Raw genomic sequence first — 19,660 nt, forward strand, 5'->3', positions numbered from 1 at the left:
AACATAGGTATTTTACCCAGGAAAGAAGAAAAATCTTCCCTTTTCTTGATTTTTATGTTGCAATAATTTATATTGCTAAGACTAGTATTTTTTGCCAGAGTTCTTAGAACTTTGATTTTATTTATTAATTTTTTATTTTAGAGAGAAAGGCACACAGAGAACAACAGAGGAGAGAGAGAAAGAGAGAGAGAGAGAGAGAAAGAGAGAGAGAATTGGAGTGCCAAGGTCTCAAACTCCATTCGCTTGCACCACCTAGTGGGTATGTACAACCTGGCACTTGCCTCACCTTTTGTGCGTCTGGCTTATGTGGGATTTGAACAGTCGAACACAGACCCTTAGGCTTCACAGGCAAGCACCTTAACAGCTAACTGATCTGTCCAGCCCTGATTTTATTTTTGTACAGACTCCATCTTTCAATTAAATGTCAGTGTGAATAACTTTAAATTTTCTTACTAGTTATGCACACATTATGTGTTGGTATCATCCTGTCTCTCATTCCTGTCCCTTTTCTGAAGAAACCCTCCTAAGTGGGGTCACAGGTTATCCCCGTGGGGATTGTGGGTTATGCACTGTGGGAGCAGTAGTCAGTTACTGGGGAGAGGCACTGCCTTTGGGCATGATGTCCCAACTTGTGGCTATCATAATCTTTCTGCCCCCTCTTCCACAAAATTCCCTGAGCTGTGGTGGGTGCGTTTTAAGTCTACTTCAGTGATGAGCTCTTAGGAGCCTCTAGATTTCTGCTTTGGCATGTGTTCATTATCCTTTGCATCTGTCTCCTTCACCCTGGTGCTGATTGTCAGGCTCACTATGGAAGCATCCCTCTTGCTCATCTCCCCAATTCCTCTATGGTTTCAGCTGGGGCTAGGTTGAAGTGTGATGAGTCATTTATCTTCTTGGGTCTTGATCCCATCCTGAGGGCTGAAACATGGTTAGGCGGATGCAATCTTGAGTGGAAGCCCCAAATTCTAGTATTATCATTTTAATTTAACTTTTCAGAATTCATCACTGTAAAGTAACTTTCTCTCTTTAAAAAAAATTTTTATTGACATCTTCCATGATTATAGACAATAAACCATGGTAATTCCCACCTCCACATTCCTCTTCGCAACTCCACTTTCCATCATATCCCATTCCCTTCTCTTTTATTTATTTATTAATATTTTTGTGTATTTTTATTTATTTATTTGAGAGCAACAGACAGAGAAAGAGGCAGATAGAGAGAGAATGGGCATGCCAGGGCATCCAGCCATTGCAAATGAACTCCAGACGCATGCACCCCCTTGTGCATCTGGATAACGTGGGTCCTGGGGAACCGAGCCTCGAACCAGGGTCCTCAGGCTTCACAGGCAAGCACTTAACTGCTAAGCCGTTTCTCCAGCCTTATTTATTTATTTTTTAGAAGAGCAAGAGAGGGAGGGAGAGAGAATGAGAGAGAGAGAATTGGCTCACCAGGGCCTCAGCCACTGAAATTGAACTCCAGATACTTGCACCACCTAGTGGGCATGTGCTACCTTGCACTTGCCTCACCTTTGTGTGTCTGGCTTATGTGGGATCTGGAGAGTCGAATATGGGTCCTTAGGCTTCGCAGACAAGTGCCTTAACCACTAAGCCATCTCTCCAGCCCTTTCTTGTTTTAAATTTTAATTTTTTTGAATTAGTTTTATATTCAGCAAATACAGTCAGTTTGGTACCGTTATTAGGCTCATCTGTGACCTACCCCCACCCTTGGCCCCTCCTTGTTGAGGTATATGGGTCATGCATTGTGGAGTTAGCCCACAGTTATGGGTAGGATAAATGTCTCTGCATATCATGACCCAACATGTGGCTCTGACATTCTTTCCGCACCCTCTTCCGCAAAATTTCCCTGAGCCATGTTGGGTTCATTTTTGGCCTGCTTCAGTGATGAGGTGTTGGGGCCCTCTGGGTCTCTGGCTCTCTGATTTGGTAGGAGTTGATTTTTCTCTGTGTTGATCTCCTTCACCCTTGTGCTGGTACCTGGCTCACCAGGAAAACAGCACCCTGGCTTGTTTGGCCAATTTTTCTTAGTTTCAGGCAGGGCCCTTTTGAGGTATGATGGGGTGGCTCTCTCCTTAATCTACATCTATCTGAAAAAGAGAAGCAGGTTCTCCAATGGAGAGTAAGTTAGCACCAGAGAATTTAAGAATATAGAGAATTTAAGAATTTAATAGGTGTAGGCCCTCTTGTAGCCCATGATTGATGGTAGCTTGATAATGGAGAGCGGGCTTATGTTTGGATATGGTTCTGACTTGTTTCCCAGATTCAGCTATGGGTCCCATACCACTGAGGGGATCAGTTAGCCAAATTAAGAGCAGTTGGTTCCCCACCATGGCTATGTGCCACTATTGCACTTGTGTGGGCATCACAACAGGTTATTTGCTGCTAAGTACGTTAGATCATGAGTAGCTTGGAAAGATATTGGTCATTTTCCCCTAGTCGCCTATGTAGCACTGACACTAGATGCACTGACTCTGGGGACTGACTCTCTTCCAGCTTCTAGCCATATTGTTCCATTTTACGTGTTGACCACCAAGGTGTCTTCAGCAGTATGTCTTACCACTAACCTTTGGTGGGTCATCAAGTACTCCGACAGAAATCTATCTTTCTTTTAGGAAGCTTTGTAGGTCTCTCTGATCAAAAGCTCATTGTGGATGATAGCCACATGCTGGTACTGGGGGTTACAGGTCAGTGCCCACTAAGAAAAGGAAGAAAAAGATAAGTAATATAAAAGAGTTAGAGAGGAGAGAGAGAAAGACAGAGGGAAGCTGTAGAAGATTAAGGTCAGTCTTTATCATACTCTCTCCAATGGGTGGTTCAGGTGTTCCCTCTAAAGGCCTGGTGAAGGTTCAGCCATTTGGTCTGCCTTTTAGGAAGTAGAATTTTGTGGTACCATTGCTGTTTGGGTCTAGATTTGTGTTTCCCACCCCCTCTGGCCCTTTCTTTTATTTTTGATGATATCATCTTTTCCTCCTTTTATGTGGTGTCAGGTACTATAAGGTCCTGGATATTCAAACCATTTTGTGCCTGGAAGTGTCCATTGTAAGGAGTCTTACCCTTCTTTTGTGTCTTACATTCTTGCTGCCACGTCTTCTGCAATGGATCCTGAGATTTCTCTCTTTTTTTCTCTCTCTCTTTTTGGTTTATCAAAGTAGGGTCTCATTTTATTCCAGGCTGATCTGGAACTCACTATATAATCACAGGATGGCCTCACTCACTGCAATCTTCCTACCTCTGCCTCTCGAGTGCTGGGATTAAAGGCGCGGGCCACCACGCCCAGCTCACTTTCTCTTTTATATGAGGATACAGCTGGCTAGGCTTACAAACTCATAGGATCTCTTTCCTGTATGTGAAGTCTAGAGCTGAGGAAGAAAAGTCACAGTGAAGCCAAAGTTGGGGTAACACATAGTAGTACAATGATAAGAGTATTAGCTTAAATTTGTTTCTCTCATAGGATTACTGAGATTTAAATGTGATCCACAAGCCGGATGTAGTGGCTCATTCCTTTAATCCCAGCATTTGGGATGCTGAGGCAGGAGGAACAACCCCTCCAAAAAAAGAAAAGAACAAAGAGAGGAAAGTGATCTGTGAACCTGAAGAAAATCCCAGAGAAAGCTCTCAATGAATTGTCACTTCTACTTCTCCTCCCCCTCCTCTGGCAGTGTACTTGCAGAGTTCTCTCTCTGCTGGAGAAAATGGGTGCCAAGAACAGTGGTAATGGCTGAGATGTGGAAAGGTGCAATGACAAAGAGGAGATGGTTTTCTATGGAAGGAGACTTTTGGGTTCTCAATGTTAGTTTTTCTAGATGTTGAAGATGAGGACCACCTTTATTTAAGTTACAATAATTTATAATTTCCTGAAGAAAAAGATGTGATAGTTAATAGTGTCAATTTGACAAGATCTAAAATCACCTAGGACACAAATCTTTTGGCACATTTGAGAGGGGATTTCTAGATGATGTTAATTGAGGTGGGAAGACTCACCCTAACTGTGGGCAAGACCATTCAATGGCCTGATGTCCCAGACTTAGGAGGAAGGGAGCCGAGCACCAGCATTGATCCCTCTCAGATCTGAAACTGCATACAATGTGACCAGCTGCCTCTTGCTGCTCTGCCTCCCCTCCCCTCCCCCTGCTGAGATGGACTATATTGCCTTGAACTTTAAGCCAAAACAAATCTTTTCTTTGTATTAACTTGTTTGTTTTCAGGTATTTGGTTACAGCAACGAGGATGCAAAAGTTAGGCTGTAGATGATCCTAAACCAGTTCTTTGGGAACTCATAGCAAGCTTTCAGGCAGGCACAGGCTTGAGTTTCCAGGTGGCATGCCAGCAAACTCAGTACCAATGTGAATTCTAGTCTAGCAAGTCTGCAGATTGGGGAGTGTTGGGTTTTCATGTTTCCAAAAGAAAGGAAAGATCAGAAAAAGAAGAACTTGAGCAATATTTGAAAGAATATTCCTAAGATACTTCTTAGTCACTCTCATTGAATTTCACTAGCTTCCTCTGCCTTTGCAGATAGCCCCATATCACCTCACAGTCCATTTCCAGCTCACCTTATTCCTTACCTCTTTTATTTCTGCCCATTCAGGATCTGCGCCTGGGATGACAGTTTTCACTCTTTCAACCTGGAAAAAATCCTATCAATTGAAATTTTCAAGTCCATTTCCTTTTCTTTTCTGACCTCTTCCATTCACTCTCTAATGATTTGGAGTCTTGCTGCAAAACCCCTCGCCAACGTCAATAGTGTGCGTACATCTCCCACTTCTTACCTTTCCTATATCTTGTCCCTCTGGATACTTGCAAAATTACCCGAGAGCTGGGAGTCTTAAATTTCTGCTCTTACAAGTCCTTACTGCTTCTTGGGAACAGTAATTTATTAATGTGACAGTTAACCCTTAGTTAACCTTGGACTGTCTAAAGCTGGCTACAAATAAGGTTTTGACAATATTTTTGGAGGTGGAAATACTAGAAAAAAGTCATGCAAGTACAATCCTTTCATTATAACTTCATGCTGCCAACTCGAGGCCTTCTGAAGCATGAGAGGAGATGACTCCTGAGCTGCTGAGAGCCAATCCCAGTGGACCACTTAATGGTATTCCTCCCTTTGCAATGATCATCCACATGCAGAACAGTAATAGTTGTGGTTAACAGGGTTTCCCTCATTATCTACCTTACAAATTAGGGAGGGTCATTTGTGCTTGAGTAACTGTGTTCTTCTGACCTATTGGTTGGAGATTTTTAACCATGGCTAGTTTTATGACTTCTAAAAGATATTCTTAGAAGATTCTACATGTTAGAGAGCCAATTAAGAGATGATGAGGTTGGGTCTGAATAAAGATTTATAGCTATATATTTGGACAGCCCATGAAAGCAACTTCTTTGAAGGACGACACATAGCAGGTGTTTAGTAAATGTTGGCCAGATGATCGATCTAAGGAGTCAAAGAAAAAGGAATCAAGCCAGGCGTGGTGGTGCACGCCTTTAATCCTGGCACTCGGGAGGCAGAGATAGGAGGATCGCCGTGAGTTCAAGGCTACCCTGAGACTCCATAGTGAATTCCAGGTCAGTCTGGGCCAGAGTGAGACCCTACTTCGAAAAACCAAAAGAAGAAAAAAAAAAAAGCAAAAGGAATCATTACATTTTGTATCCAGAAAAAACAGAGCATGGCCTAGAAGTATAAGAAATTATGAAGATTAAAAAAAGAAATTATGAAGATTCATTGACATTAATATCTTTTTAGATCAGTTGGTCAACAGAATGGACATGCATTTGTCTATTACAGTTGAGTTTGAGTTTAACATAAGCACAGGTATTTGTAGAGAAAGCTTATTAATCATCTTCATGGACAATGTAAAAAAAAAGACAGGTTCTCCAAAGGAAAATTTTATTTAAAAGCCATAGAAGAAATGGTTAATCTATCTTAGAGCAACCAAAACTTGTGATAAGAGTAGTTCATCTTGTCCTGGGCATACGGTTATTTTTTCAATTGATTCTTTTCTTTGGAGGACTGAAGACACTGATCCAGTGTGATTTTTAACTATTTGAAATTTAATTCTTGATTACAGCTAACTACTCCTTTACAGATTAATGTAGATTAAAGCTAAAGTAATGGCTGTTGCCTTTAAAAAACACTACTGAATTTGGAAGAATACTACATTAGCCAAAATCTTATATTTATAACTTGAGGTTCTAAAAATCAATTTGAAATCAGCCCCTTTAGCAGTTCCCAAAATATTCCAATCCATCTGCTTAAAAAATTATTGCCAGATTCTTTAATTTGTTAGTAAGAGAGAAAACATGCTTATTCTTAAAGCTGTGTTGGAGGGTGTTTATCTTCTATTGAGGGACCCATCAAGCCACCTCTCCTGGAGCCCCTTAGGATTATGGGGAAATAAAGAAAACCGCCTCCACTCCCTTTTTAAACACATGATTTTAGGGTGTTATCACATTCTGTTTATAAGTCCATCATCTTCTTTTCTAAAATGTGAGTGAAAAAAATTACCAGGGCACAAATCTTTTACCTTCCCTGGGTTCTGACAGGTTTTATTATGGACAATGCGACAATTATAGAGTTAAGTTTTTGCCTCTTGTGTGCAAAATCCTGAGAATTATACATCAAAGCTTCCTTTATTTTTCTCTTCCTTGATCATTTGGTTGTTTTGTAATAGAAGGAGGATTGAATGTCTGAGCTTAGTCACCAAAAGCCTGTCATTTGAGATCTTGAGAAGTAGGGTCTGCTTTAGTTTTGGAGGAGTCAAAACAAAGCAGCTGATGGGCTTGGGGTTAGAATTCTAATCCTAGTGTTACTTTGGGGCCCAGTTCTTCCACCCAGTTTTTCTGCGTTCTATTCAGCTGTTCAGAAGGGAGTTCCCAGGTGTGTTTAAAGGGCAAGATAGGAGTTGAGAAGAGGCAGTAACAGCTGGTGACAAATGGTGGCCTATGCTTTCCAAAGGTGCCATTTTCCTAGTAATTCATGTTGGGAGATGCAAAATGAAACTGGAAGCATTGAAATGATAACAGTCCCCAAAGTGAGTGTTAGTTTTAATGTAGCCTTCCTCAGAAGTATTGAAAGGTAGTATTGGAAAAGCTTAGACAGGGATCTGAAAACAAAATAAAAAGACCCGACTTCATAGGTGGAGGGGGAAAGGAGGAAGTTGCTCAAATTAGACTTTGGTTCCTTTGTGTGAAACTTTCTGCACTGTTTGAGTTGTGTTTCTTGAGTCAACATGGAGCAAAGGTAATAAATGTTGCTGGCTGGAATTTCAGGGAAGAAGGATCATGCAGTAGACAGCATCCTAGAAAGTCTCTGCATGAGGAGGACTGTATAGTGGAGATCACAGAAAAAAAAAAAAAAAAGAATTAAGGATTTTGGTGAATTATCTTGGAAATGGTTTCATTTTCTAATATAAAGTAGGATGTTTTATTCACAGGTTTACAACAATGCTGAAGAACAACTTCGCAGTAACTATAGCTCTGTCGGAATACAAACTGGTTCCAGGCTACAGTATTCCGAAGAAGCCCAGCCCTGCACTTTTGACTTTTATTTCTATGAAATGCCACCTCCCATGCACACACACTTCGCAGTTGCAAGTTTTATATTCTTTTAATTGCCAGGAGGGAGACAGTTGATGAATCTACTTTGGATCCTGGATCTTTTTCATCCTCTTCCTGAACCTTCCACACATTAAGGCAGTGCTTTCTCTAAACTCATCCCTCACTCAAGTGACCTATGCTAACAGTTATGATTGATAGTACAGAAAGGCCTGTTATCAAAGCTGCTGCTCCTTTCTCTTTCCTTCTAATCTCATCAGGAAGAGGCAAAGCACCCTGTCTCCTTCCACAGCAAGATGGTGAGATCACTAGTGACCATTAGGGAAGACAGCTTTGGGTTATTATATACCCCATGACTAATTGAAATTGGTGACCACAGGTCCATTACCTATAAATCCGTGTGACCTTGGGGAAAAACCACCCAGCACTGAGAATGTCAGACAGTGTTAATATTCAAAACCAAAAGGATTAGGCTAGACTGTCTGAAGGCCCCTCATTCTAAATGTCTGTGTGAAAGTCAATCGGTAGCACACCACTGAGACCTGACTTGATCAAAGCTTTATAAGATCAGGACAGAGACATATCTGTCAGTTGTGTCTCAGAACCATGCCAGCGACTCAGTGTTGAGAATTTCATTTTAGTTTCAGATCGAATCTGCTCAGTGGTTCCTATGGGTGCTTTTCAGGGCATTGTTGATTTCTTAGTCATAATTCAGGTGCCTCTTCCTTGCTTTAAGTTTGGTTCAGGGAAGTGAATCCTAGGGAAGTGGACAGAGAAACATATTACTTGGGAATCTTTTGGCCCTTCCAAATGAATGGACCACATATATCACGGACGTTAGTGTTGTAAAGAGCAGCATGGCTGGGTTGCGTAGATGTGCACCATCTTTTGTTCAAAGTACTATCATTGCTCTGCACACAGTTTTCCTGAATTGCTATATCTTATCTGATAAATTTCCTGCATTTGACACTGAGGGCATTCTATAGAAGAGCAAATCCAGAATTTCTTATTCAAAGGGAGCGCCCCGGGAGGGTAGTAAATACGAAGGCCATCCAGTCACATATGGGAAGCTTTGTCCCTTGATACGCACATTGCAGTCTTTTAGAACCCCAGGCTCCAAGGGCACCCCTAGGGCCTAACGCCCAAGGCTTCCCTGACCTTTTGGCGGAAGACAGATGGCTGGTCCCAAAGTGCCATTGCAATCTGTGTATTGAAAATGCTTTTGCTTGAAGATTGTGTGGCCAAGGCAAAGGGAAGCAAGCCGATGGTGTCGCTGGGAGAAGTAACAGTCCTTGAGGTTTATACAGCTCAGAGTACAGGCTGTGGCTTGCTCAACGAGATTAGGGCCTGCGTACTTGTCCTGATGCCTCATGAGTTTTCCTCAGATATGTAACCCCAGACAATCTTGTGTTTTGTCAGGACTAGCAAAAGATCTTCCAGACTATTGGATTGAGATCGTTTCTGTTGTTTAATTTAAAACAATATTTAAATGCTATTTTTTTTTTTTCCTTCCGCATCCCTCATTTTAGCAATTAGCAGTTAGGGACCTGATTTGTACTGAAAACTTTTTTTTTTTTTTCCACAGAAGTGATTCATGTTTCTTCTAAGGGCATCTTGGGAACACAGTATTGTAAATTGTGAAAAATAGGGTATTTTGAAATATACAGTACTGTTTTAGGATGAAAATTGAGGATTCTCAAATACTAGACCACAGTCACAGTTGCGTGGGAAATGGAGGCAGAAAGAGCACGAGTTTGAGGCTGGCTTGGCCAATTTGCGAAGCCCTATGTCAACAAAGGGTTGTGGGTGTAGCTTGGTGTAGAACACCCGCCTAGCCTGCATAAGGCTCTGGGTACCTGATACCATGAAAAAAAAAAAAAAAAAAAAAAAAGCACTGGGCCAGATTGTAGCCCTTTATCAATAAAGGGCTTAATATTTCAGTTGTAAATGGTGGTCTAATTTCTTATGTCACTCATATATTTACTGTATGAAAATCATTGATTATGATTCATTGGACACCATCCAATATTAGTTTATAAATTTCTTTTGCATTGCAAATTAATTTGAATAGCATATTATTTCTTTATTTTATCCTTTGTAACACTAGGAAGGACTAAAAGTCACTAGGATATTACCTTGATATGGTGACACAAGCCTTTAATCTCAGTACTTAGAAGGCAGAGACAGGAACAATGCAGGTTCAACACCAGACAGGGAGACATAGTGAGGTTACTGTGAGCTATTGTCTTAAAAGAAATTACTGTGGTCTTTTAAAAAACCATATATTAAATTTAGGTAATAAAGATTATTTTAATTTAAAGTATCGATTACTTTTTTCCCATAAAAGAATGCCACAGTTTAGAATCAATACAGAATTTAAAGAAACTTTATAAGAAAAACATCGAAAAAGTTTTGCATACTGTAATGTTTTGTAATTCTAAAGTTTGAAATATTAAAAGTGTTTTTATTTCATAAAATCATGATAATTATGACAAATACTATAACCTTTATTTTAGAAGTTCTAACTAATATAATTATCCATGAAAATACATCAAGACCATATAGAAATTAATATTATTTACAAATGATATAAGTGATATGATTAGCTACTTGAGAAAACAGACATAGGAGGGCTGGAAAGATGGCTTAATGGTTAAGGCATTTGCCTATGAAGCCTAAGGAGCCATGGTCAACTCTCCAAATTCCACTTAAGCCAGTTGTACAAGGGTGAGGCAAGTGCAAGGTCTCACATGCCCACTAGGTGGCACAAGTGCCTGGAATTCTGTTGCAGTGGCTGAGGCCCTGATGCACCAATTCTCTCTCTCTCTCTCTCTCTCTCTCTCTCTCTCAGACAAAAAAGTAAATAAAAGAAAAAGCAGGCATAGGAAATGAAGCTATGTTTTTAAAATATATTTGTTTATAAGCAGAAAGTGAGAGGGAGGGGAAATTGGCATAGGCCTCTCGTCGCTGTCGATGATCTCTAGACTCATGCACCACTTTGTGACTTGATTGGGTGCTGAGGAATTGTACCTGAACCAGTAGGCTTTGAAATTAAGTGCCTTTAACCACTGCACCATCTCCTCAGCTCAGAAATGAAGATATTTAATAAAAAATTTAATACAATAGTCTATAGTCAATCCCAGTAAGAGTTAAATGAATACAAACTAAGCAAAAAATGAAATGTGTTTTTACTGTTTGGGTGGACACCATCTAGTATCATAAGAGCACATGTTTTCTGAGCTCATGTGTGAAGTATTGTACTAACTCATTTCATTCTGACAGCAAGCCTGTCAGTAGGTACAATGCTATAATCCCCCTTTTATAGATATCTGCAGGAGAGCTGAAGAACTTTCCAAAAGTTCTGGAGCTAGGATTTTAACCTAGTATCGCATTTCTAGTTCTATAACATGTTCTATCCAGTAAACTGCCCCCAAAGATGGGCCAACATACAGTATTGGTGAAAGTATTAGGAAGAAAACATGTTCCGTACTGTTGACATAGAAATTATCTACTGTGCCTCCCTTCTGACAGGGACTGCAGTAACATTTAAGTTAGAGCTCTTTTTTATTTAAAAAAGTATTTATTTACTTTTGTTTTTTGAGACTATGTACTTCAGACTGACCTGAAACTCCCAACAATCCTCCTGCTTCAGCTGCCTGAGGGCTAAGATTATAGGAATGGACCACCATGCCCTGCCATAACCCAGTTCTGAGAACTTGAATTCAGGAAATCATGAAGCAACTGTGCAATCATGAATATTTGAGGCTGTGTTTGCAGCACCCATCCGAAGAAACATCTTGAGGGACTTGTTTAACTAAATTGTGCTGCACCACACAATGAAATGTTAAATGGCTATTAAGAAGGGTGACACAATGTGCTGTGTTTATTAATATGAACACATGCTTTACACTTGTGTAAAATATCAGACTAAAAAACAGTTTTGATTTGTAGTGTGATCTCATCCTATCTATGTATAAATAGCTATGCATGTATTTATAGAACAAAATGCTGTGGGCTGTCATCTCTGGGCACTGGCCTTATGGATATTTTATTTCTTTTTTTATCATTTCTCATTTCTTCTTTTGAGTGAGCATGTGTTATTTTTATAATTGGGAATACATCTTATAAAAATATTTCTTTTCCCTGTCCCCCAACTCTTAATTTGTGATAAAATTAGAGTGGCAAGTTTTAATTTGGCTTTATGCTTCCCAAATGTGAAGCAGTCTTGCATGGAGTTTATCATGAAGCTCCACATCACAATTTTGTTTTTAAAGCTTCAACTATTAAGACTCATTATTCCATCCTCCCAATCTGCTCCAAGAATCTCGGTGGACTGCCATTAGGAGGGGATGATGAACTTCACATGGGCTCTGAACTGCTGGTCCCACCTGGGGTTGCCTCAGTTACCTGACCTAAACATGACTCTTGTAATTCCATTTATCTAAAAGCAGAACTTCTAGATTAAATATATGCTATCATAGAACATCAAAGAAGATTACATTATAGCTGTGCCTGAAATCAACAAATATCATGAACAATGAGAAATGTCATCAATCAAAGCGTCGGTGGGGACCTCCATTAGATTGCATCTTAGCCTGATGTGGACCTCCCACCACATGCCTTATCTGGGTTTGACTCCGCTGGTTTTGAAGTTCATTTCCAGATTTGGTACATGGACTTAAAACTAGTTTACTTGGCTTCTTCTTCTTTTATTGTTCCATATTCTTTAGAAGTATTGACTTGTCTGACAGATATTCACATTACCCTAGTCTGAGAACCTAAATTTCGGGGTGTCAAAGGAGAGTCATTACTGTTTTTTTGCAGAAAATCCCCAATCCTGGATGATAGAGAGCTTGAAACAATACAAGTTTATTTCCTTTTTTTCAAAATTATCTTTATTTTTAATTAGCATGCAATGTAACAGATTTCCTTCTGGCACATTTTCATACATAGTTTTGGTTGTTTCTCTCCCACTCGCTTAGCTTTCCATCTTCTTGCCTCTGCTTCCCATGTGTACCAGCCTCCCCTCCCCATGTGTACCAGCTTCCCCTCCCCATGTGTACCACCCTCCCCTCCCCATGTGTACCACCCTCCCCTCCCCATGTGTACCAGCCTCCCCTCCCCATGTGGACCAGCCTCCCCTCCCCATGTGTACCAGCCTCCCCTCCCCATGTGTACCAGTCTCCCCTCCCCATGTGTACCAGCCTCCCCTCCCCATGTGTACCAGCCTCCCCTTCCCAGGTGTACCAGCCTCCCCTCCCCATGTGTACCAGTCTCCCCTCCCCATGTGTACCACCCTCCCCTCCCCATGTGTACCAGCCTCCCCTCCCCATGTGTACCAGTCTCCCCTCCCCATGTGTACCACCCTCCTCTCCCCATGTGTACCAGCCTCCCCTCCCCATGTGGACCAGCCTCCCCTCCCCATGTGGACCAGCCTCCCCTCCCCATGTGGACCAGCCTCCCCTCCCCATGTGTACCAGTCTCTCCTCCCCATGTGTACCAGTTTCCTCTCAGTATTCTTTCCAGTTTCATAGCACATGCTATGACCCTTCAGATTCCTTCCCTACCACTCATGGCCCCTTTCTATTTTCCTGACCTCTACCCACACTTACTCCCACATGAATACACATATGCAGAAATTAGAAGTGCTTCCTTAAGAGCAACACAGCCTATCCCTTCTTTCTTATGTGAGTGACTGAACTTGTTTACAGGGTCTATTCAGGCAGAATGGGTACATAGGAAGGTCTTGTTTAATTGCCTATTAGTTAAAACAGAACTAATTACCATTAAAAGGATACCTCCCTGAAAATACACAAGTTTGCTATAAGTCACAATTTCATTATGAATTCTCACTGCTATTTGTTGCTGGGACTTGGTCTCTCTTCTCTCTTCATATTTTTCTTCCCACCCCTCTCCTCTCCTACTTCCCTCTGTTCCCTTCCTCCTCCCTTTTCCTTCTTCCCCTTTTGTATCTCTTCTTTCTTTCTTTCCTTCCTTCCTTCCTTTCTCCCTCCCTCCGTCCCTCCCTCTCCCCCTTTCTTTTTTTTAGTGTGGTGCTAGGGATTGAAACCAGCCTTGCGTATGTTAGTCAGAGAGTTTTACTGCAACTCTCATTTGTTTCCCAGCCCTGAATTGATTTGAAGAAATCAGAATAATTTCAGCCATTGATAAACCATGCTTTTGAAAATAGGCCAGGTTAAATTTAATGGGCCATGCATTTTCCTTATATCTTTGGGTTCTATCATTCAGTTGGTCATGTGTAGACAAAGCCCAGAACTGTTTTTGGAGGAAGGTGTTGCCCAGAAATGCCCCCATGAATCTCCATGCAGGTGAAGAGTAGCCTATTTTAACAGGCTACATGCCCATCCATTTCCTTCCAGCTCAGAAGAGGATGAAATCCTTCCTTGTGACTTTGCCCTTAGTCACATGTTAAACAAATATTAAAGGTCATATTCCTATTGGTGGGCATTATCTTTTTTTTTTTTTTTTTGGTTTTTCTAGGTAGGGTCTCACTCTAGCCCAGGCTGACCTGGAATTCACTATGGAGTCTCAGGGTGGCCTTGAACTCACAGCAATACTCCTACCTCTGCCTCCTGACTACTGGGATTAAAGACATGCATCACCATGCCCAGCAGTGGCCATTATCTTTAACTTGTCAGATTTTTACAAAAAAAAGCCTCATTTGTTTATAATCAAATAAATGTGTGATTATAATCAAGGGGCTGGGGAGTTGCTAAGCTGTTAAAGGCCCATGTTACAAAGTCTGCTGGCATGGGTTCAACTCCCCAGCCACTCATGTAAAGCAGGGCAAGGGTTTGCTTGCAGCAGCAAGAGACCTCCCCCCCCCCCACCACACGTACATGGAAATAAATAAAGATTTATAAATAAGCAATCATGAGCCACACATGCACCTATAATTTCATTATTAGAGAGTCTGAGGTAGGAGCACCTACAGTTACCTACCAGCCTTGGTTCATAATAAATTCTCCCCTTAGAAATAAAAAAGAAATCAGGTTAGTTTGGTGTCATGACAAATGCTTATGATCCCAGCTATTCAATGATGCCAGGACCCGAGGATAGGAAGACTATAAATCTAAGGTTAGCCTGGATAGGATAGTGAACCTGGTCACAACAAAAGAAAAAAAAACAATGTTCACAAAATTGGCTTTAAGCTTGGCATGGTAAAACATATAACTATAAAAGGCTAAGGAAGAAATATCAGAAATCTAAGGTTGCCTGTGCCACATAGCAAGCTTGAAGCTCTCCTGAGCTATATAGCAGGACCTTGTATCAAAAAAAAAAAAAAATAATAATCATTACAAAAATAAAACCTAGACATTGCCCTAAGTGTTAAGATCAAACCCTAAATTTTATCTTTGTGTTAAATTGGAATTGCTTGTGTAGCATTATCCTAATAGAGATATAGTTTAGGGTATATCTATTTTAACAATAGCCACATTAAAATGATTTAAAAGGGTCTGGAGAAATGGCTAAGTGGTTAAAGGAGCCTTGCTTACCTAGTAACCATGTAAAGCCAAATGCACAAAGTGGCACATTATCTGGAGTTGATTTGCATCAGCAGGAAGACCTGGTGTGCTTAGACTCTCCCTCCCTCTATTTCTGTCTTTTTTTCTTTCTCTTCCTCTGTCTCAAATAAATAAAAATTAAAAAGATTAAAAATGTGAATCTAATTTTAATACAATATTGAACTCACTATTTCTAAACATTCTTTTAGGGTATAATCAGTGTAGCTCTTATTAATGACAGTTTACCTTTAGTTATTAATGAAAGATTTTTAAAAATCTGGTGTCTGTTTTAATACTTGCAACATTTTTCAATTGTATCACCCATGTTTGAAATACTCAAAAGCCACATGCACTTCTTATGTTAGAGCCCAGAGCTGGGGCATCATTGAGCTGTGGGTATGTGTGTCCTGAATTTGCATTACTGGAGTAAGGCCAACATGAGTATACAATGACACTGTTGTACTTAATGGATACTAACCTTTCGTGTGGCATGAACATTCATTTCTCATCACCAGGGTGTCACTGGTGTTTACCTTATAGATAGATGGCATGGTTCTGTGATTCTAGTGACTCTGGTTGGAATGGGACATTAGAAATTTGACATCTGAGCAGAGGTGAATGGTCACCTTTACCTCTGACTCTCTTACCTGGTCTTGCTTTCTTCCTTAGCAGTTTTCAGTTTTACTCCTTGGCTGAAATAATACTGTAACATTCCATGCATATGTTTAATAAGTAACTAAAATCTCATGTTAAATTTTCACCGAGTTTAAGTAATTTTATGGCAAATCGAATTTTAGAATTCTTTGGAAAGACTGAGACTGTTTTTAAATTGGTTGAACAAATTTGCATGTGCTTGGGGAGATAGTATCTGTTACTGGATAGATGTCACCTAGTGGATTCTTAGGTCACCTGTTCTGGACTTTCCCGTAGTCCGCATCAATTGGCAAATGTGTTAGAAATCTAATGTTTAGGCCATACTCTGTGGGTGGGCTATGATCAGTAGATTTGGATTGGAGTCTGGATTATGATAGATTAGTATGTTCTCTGATGTCATAGTCCTGGTTGCTGTCTCTTCCATTTTCCCTAACCCTCAAACTGACTTCTCAGGGTGGGGGAAGAATGTCCCCCATACGTAATCCACACCATCTTTCTTCTCAGTTTTATTTCCCTGCTGCTTTCTGAATCATGATTTATAGGTCTACTCTAACTCCTCCCTTCTTGTTTCACCCACAGTCTAAGGTTTATGTACTAAACAGTAAGGCATATGTTCAGTATTATGGCAGATTCCTTCAAACAGAAACAGAAACCTAATAGAAACTCTCCTGCGTGAAAAGGGAGAAGTTGTGGAAATGGGCCCTGACTCAGGCACACTGGCTTGTGTCTGGGGAGGTAACTGTAGGGTCTCTCTAGTTCTCAGTCTGACTACCACCAATGCCCTTGTACCTCCAGAAGGCAGAGTGAGGCACCACTTTCCCAGTAGAGAAGGAGCACTAATACTTAGATTCCAGATCTCGTCTAATCTCATTTTCCATGCATTATGATAGAATGACTTGCCATTACAAAAGGTGAGCTCCTAGTTTATACTGGATCCTTTCCCTAAGTAAAAACATGGAATCAAGAGGTAATGGATAAGTAAGTACATAGAGTGTGGAAGTTTTTCCCTATTACAATCAGCTAAAATAGCCTTGCATTTTAGTAAGGTTTTAAATTTTTAAAATGATTATTTAGGGTCATGGTATTTTCTAATTTTTACAGTGTAGCATTTGAGGCCAAAATAAATATTTAATTTTATTTATAAGCCAAATAGATTTCTCTGAATAGATTTTAATCTATTAATTTAAATATAAATTTTATGGTATATTGAATTTGTCAGCAGGAATCCAATTTCTACAAATTTAATCTTAACATAATTTGGCTCATTAAAATGTATGGAAGTTTTTCAGCCTCATTAGAAGTCAGTAATTTTTCTTATAGTCATCTAGTTTTATGTGCTATATGTTCCAATTAAAGTATTTTTGTCGTCATGTGTAAGACTCATCTGTCCTGTAGTAATCAGCCTGTCAGACTTCTGGCCTTCCTTCATCACCTGTTCTCATTTGCCTCACCTCTTACAGCAGTTACAGTGTTTCTACTACTGCATCGGACACCATGCAAACCACTGTGGAGGGAAATATGCGCCGAAGAGCAAAGTTCTCTGGAGGCCATCCCACATGTGGTTCTGCAGTCTGCTGGAGAGCTGAGAAGGCACCCTGATGATACTTGTGTGCATCACTGCACTGGAAGAGGAGGGAGCTTGAGATGGGTAAAGTCCTTACAAAGGCAGCACCAGCCTGTTCTTGCCTCTATCTGTAGGCTGAGGCCATCACTGATTTCTCATAGCGTATACCCAAGGGCCATGGAAACCTACCTCAGCATTGTCAGGAGAGGCAGACCTTCATTTCTCTTAATTTATGCTTTTGAGGTAGCTTCCAGAAAATTTAAAATTAAATATATAGGTTGAATTCCATTTATATTGGACAGTGCTTGTTTGGACTAGTCCTTCATATATATATTCCAGTCTTTTTTCTTGCTTAATAATCCTGCTTCATCTCATATTTCCTCTCTTTCTTACCTCATACATATTCTTTCTTTACTGGCCCTTGTCTCTGTTTTTGTTTATGCAACAAGTTCTTCCTGAGTTCTTAGTTTTGATGTTAGTAATTTTTTATTTTAATGACTATTATTAGCACATATTAATTATACTTAATAATGTTTTAAAAGAATTTTGACGCTTTTATACATGTATACAATGTGTTTTGACCCTACTCCTTCCCAGTTACCTCTCCCTCATCCTAAAGCAAAACCAACCCAACACTGTCTCAGTCCATACTTTCTTTTCTCTAACTTGTGCTTCCTTCTCTTTACTGTGATTTATTCTTTTGGGGGAAAGAGTCTGAACTCTGTAACCATTTATTTTCCCAGACCCCTTCCTCAAACCTCAACAACAATGGGCTTTCACTATTCTGAAAAACGATTTTCCCTAAGGTCACTAATTTTCTAGGTTTCAAATGCTATGACTGATGTTAATCTCAAGTGTGACGCTGCTCTGGGAGGCTCCTTCTTTGACTCCCAGGATCTCTTTAGTTTGTGGGGGGAGCTTGGAGTCATCACCCTAGGGCCATCAGTCTCTCAGTGTCAAGTCTGAGTTCACCATGCCTAGTGCTAGAACCAGCAGGGCTTCCCACTCTAGACACTTCTACTTGGGTTCTTTTGTGGTTTTTCTTCCCTTTCACAGCATTCTGTGGAACCTCTGTTCTTTATTCCTTCCCCTATCTTCTTTGGAAGCGACTCCATTTCTGTGCCTCTAGTCAGAATACTCTTCATACGTGATCTCTTCTCCTCCAATCCTTGATAGCCCACTTAAAATATTCTGTCTTCTTCAGCTACTTTTTTGTCCCACAGTCCTCAATTTCCTCATCTGAAAACAGAGACAATGGTACTCTCAATCTTTTTTTTTAAATATTTATTTATTTGAGAGAGGAGAGAGAGGATGTGCACATCAGAGCCTCTAGTCACTGCAAATGAACTTCAGATGCATGCGCCACTCTGTGTATTTGACTTACATGCATCCTGGGGGATCGAACCAAGGTACTTCGGCTTTGCAGGCAAATGCCTTAACCACTAAGCCTTTTCTTTAGCCCTCAATCCTAATTCACAATATTCTGTGGTCTCACTTTAGACTATGGTATGAAAGTACTTTGGAAAATGGAAAATGACTTATGGATATTACATCACAATCATTTCTTTTTTAAATTTTTTATCAGAGAGAGAGAGAGAGAGGGAGAGTGAGAGAATTGGCATGCAAGGCCTCCAGCCACTGCAGTTGAACTTCGGATGTGTGCACCATCATTTGCACATGCACACCTTAACCACTAAACCGTCTCTCCAACCTCACAATAATTTCTTGATGGCCCACAGCATTTATTGTGTCTATGATGCATTTGTTAGGCCACGTTGATTTTTGGTGTTGCTTGCAGATAGGATGTTTTCATAGATGAATTTTAAAGATATTTATTTATTTGGAGAGAGAGGAGGAGAGAGAGAATGGATGCACCAGGGCCTCTGTCCACTATAAACAAATTCTAGGTACATACACCACTTTGTGCTTTACATGGGTTTTTGGGAATTGAACTCATGTCATTAGACTTTGCAAGCAAGCATCTTAACCATGGAACCCTCTCTCCAGCCCTGCAGATGAATTTTTAGAAAATCTCTTATTATTATATCAGCATACATCATAGGGATCATCATGTGTTGGTACCCTCTTTTCCCTCTTCCCTGCCCCCTTTCCATTGGAGGCCCTACTCAGTGGTTTTCAGGTGTGACATTGTGTGCTTGTATCACTGTGCATCTGGTTTATGTGGGACCTGTAGATTTGAACATGAGTTCTTAGGCTTTGCAGGCAAGCTTCTTAACCACTAAGCCATCTCTCTAGCCCATATGCCAGGTAGTTTTAAATGATTTCTCTGTACTGATTAATTTAGTTCTCTGCAAAGTCTTAGAGGCAGTTGTTACATTCCTCTTTGACA

General features: G+C 40.4%; 1 protein-coding gene across 3 annotated transcripts in view; it reads left to right on the plus strand.

Annotated features, from left to right (window-relative positions):
- Hecw2 (HECT, C2 and WW domain containing E3 ubiquitin protein ligase 2) overlaps positions 1–19,660 on the plus strand; it is a 397,209-nt gene that overhangs the window by 126,926 nt on the left and 250,623 nt on the right. The window contains exon 1 of one of the 3 annotated variants that reach the window (XM_045146801.1): positions 17,376–17,394. The exons of the other annotated variants lie outside the window; for them this stretch is intronic. The gene's annotated coding sequence lies outside the window, so the exon portion shown is untranslated. Of the gene's footprint in view, positions 1–17,375; positions 17,395–19,660 lie in introns of those variants that run through there. 3 annotated transcript variants of the gene reach the window in all.

This window comes from Jaculus jaculus, chromosome 4, assembly GCF_020740685.1.
Source record: "Jaculus jaculus isolate mJacJac1 chromosome 4, mJacJac1.mat.Y.cur, whole genome shotgun sequence".
Taxonomy (NCBI): domain Eukaryota; kingdom Metazoa; phylum Chordata; class Mammalia; order Rodentia; family Dipodidae; genus Jaculus; species Jaculus jaculus.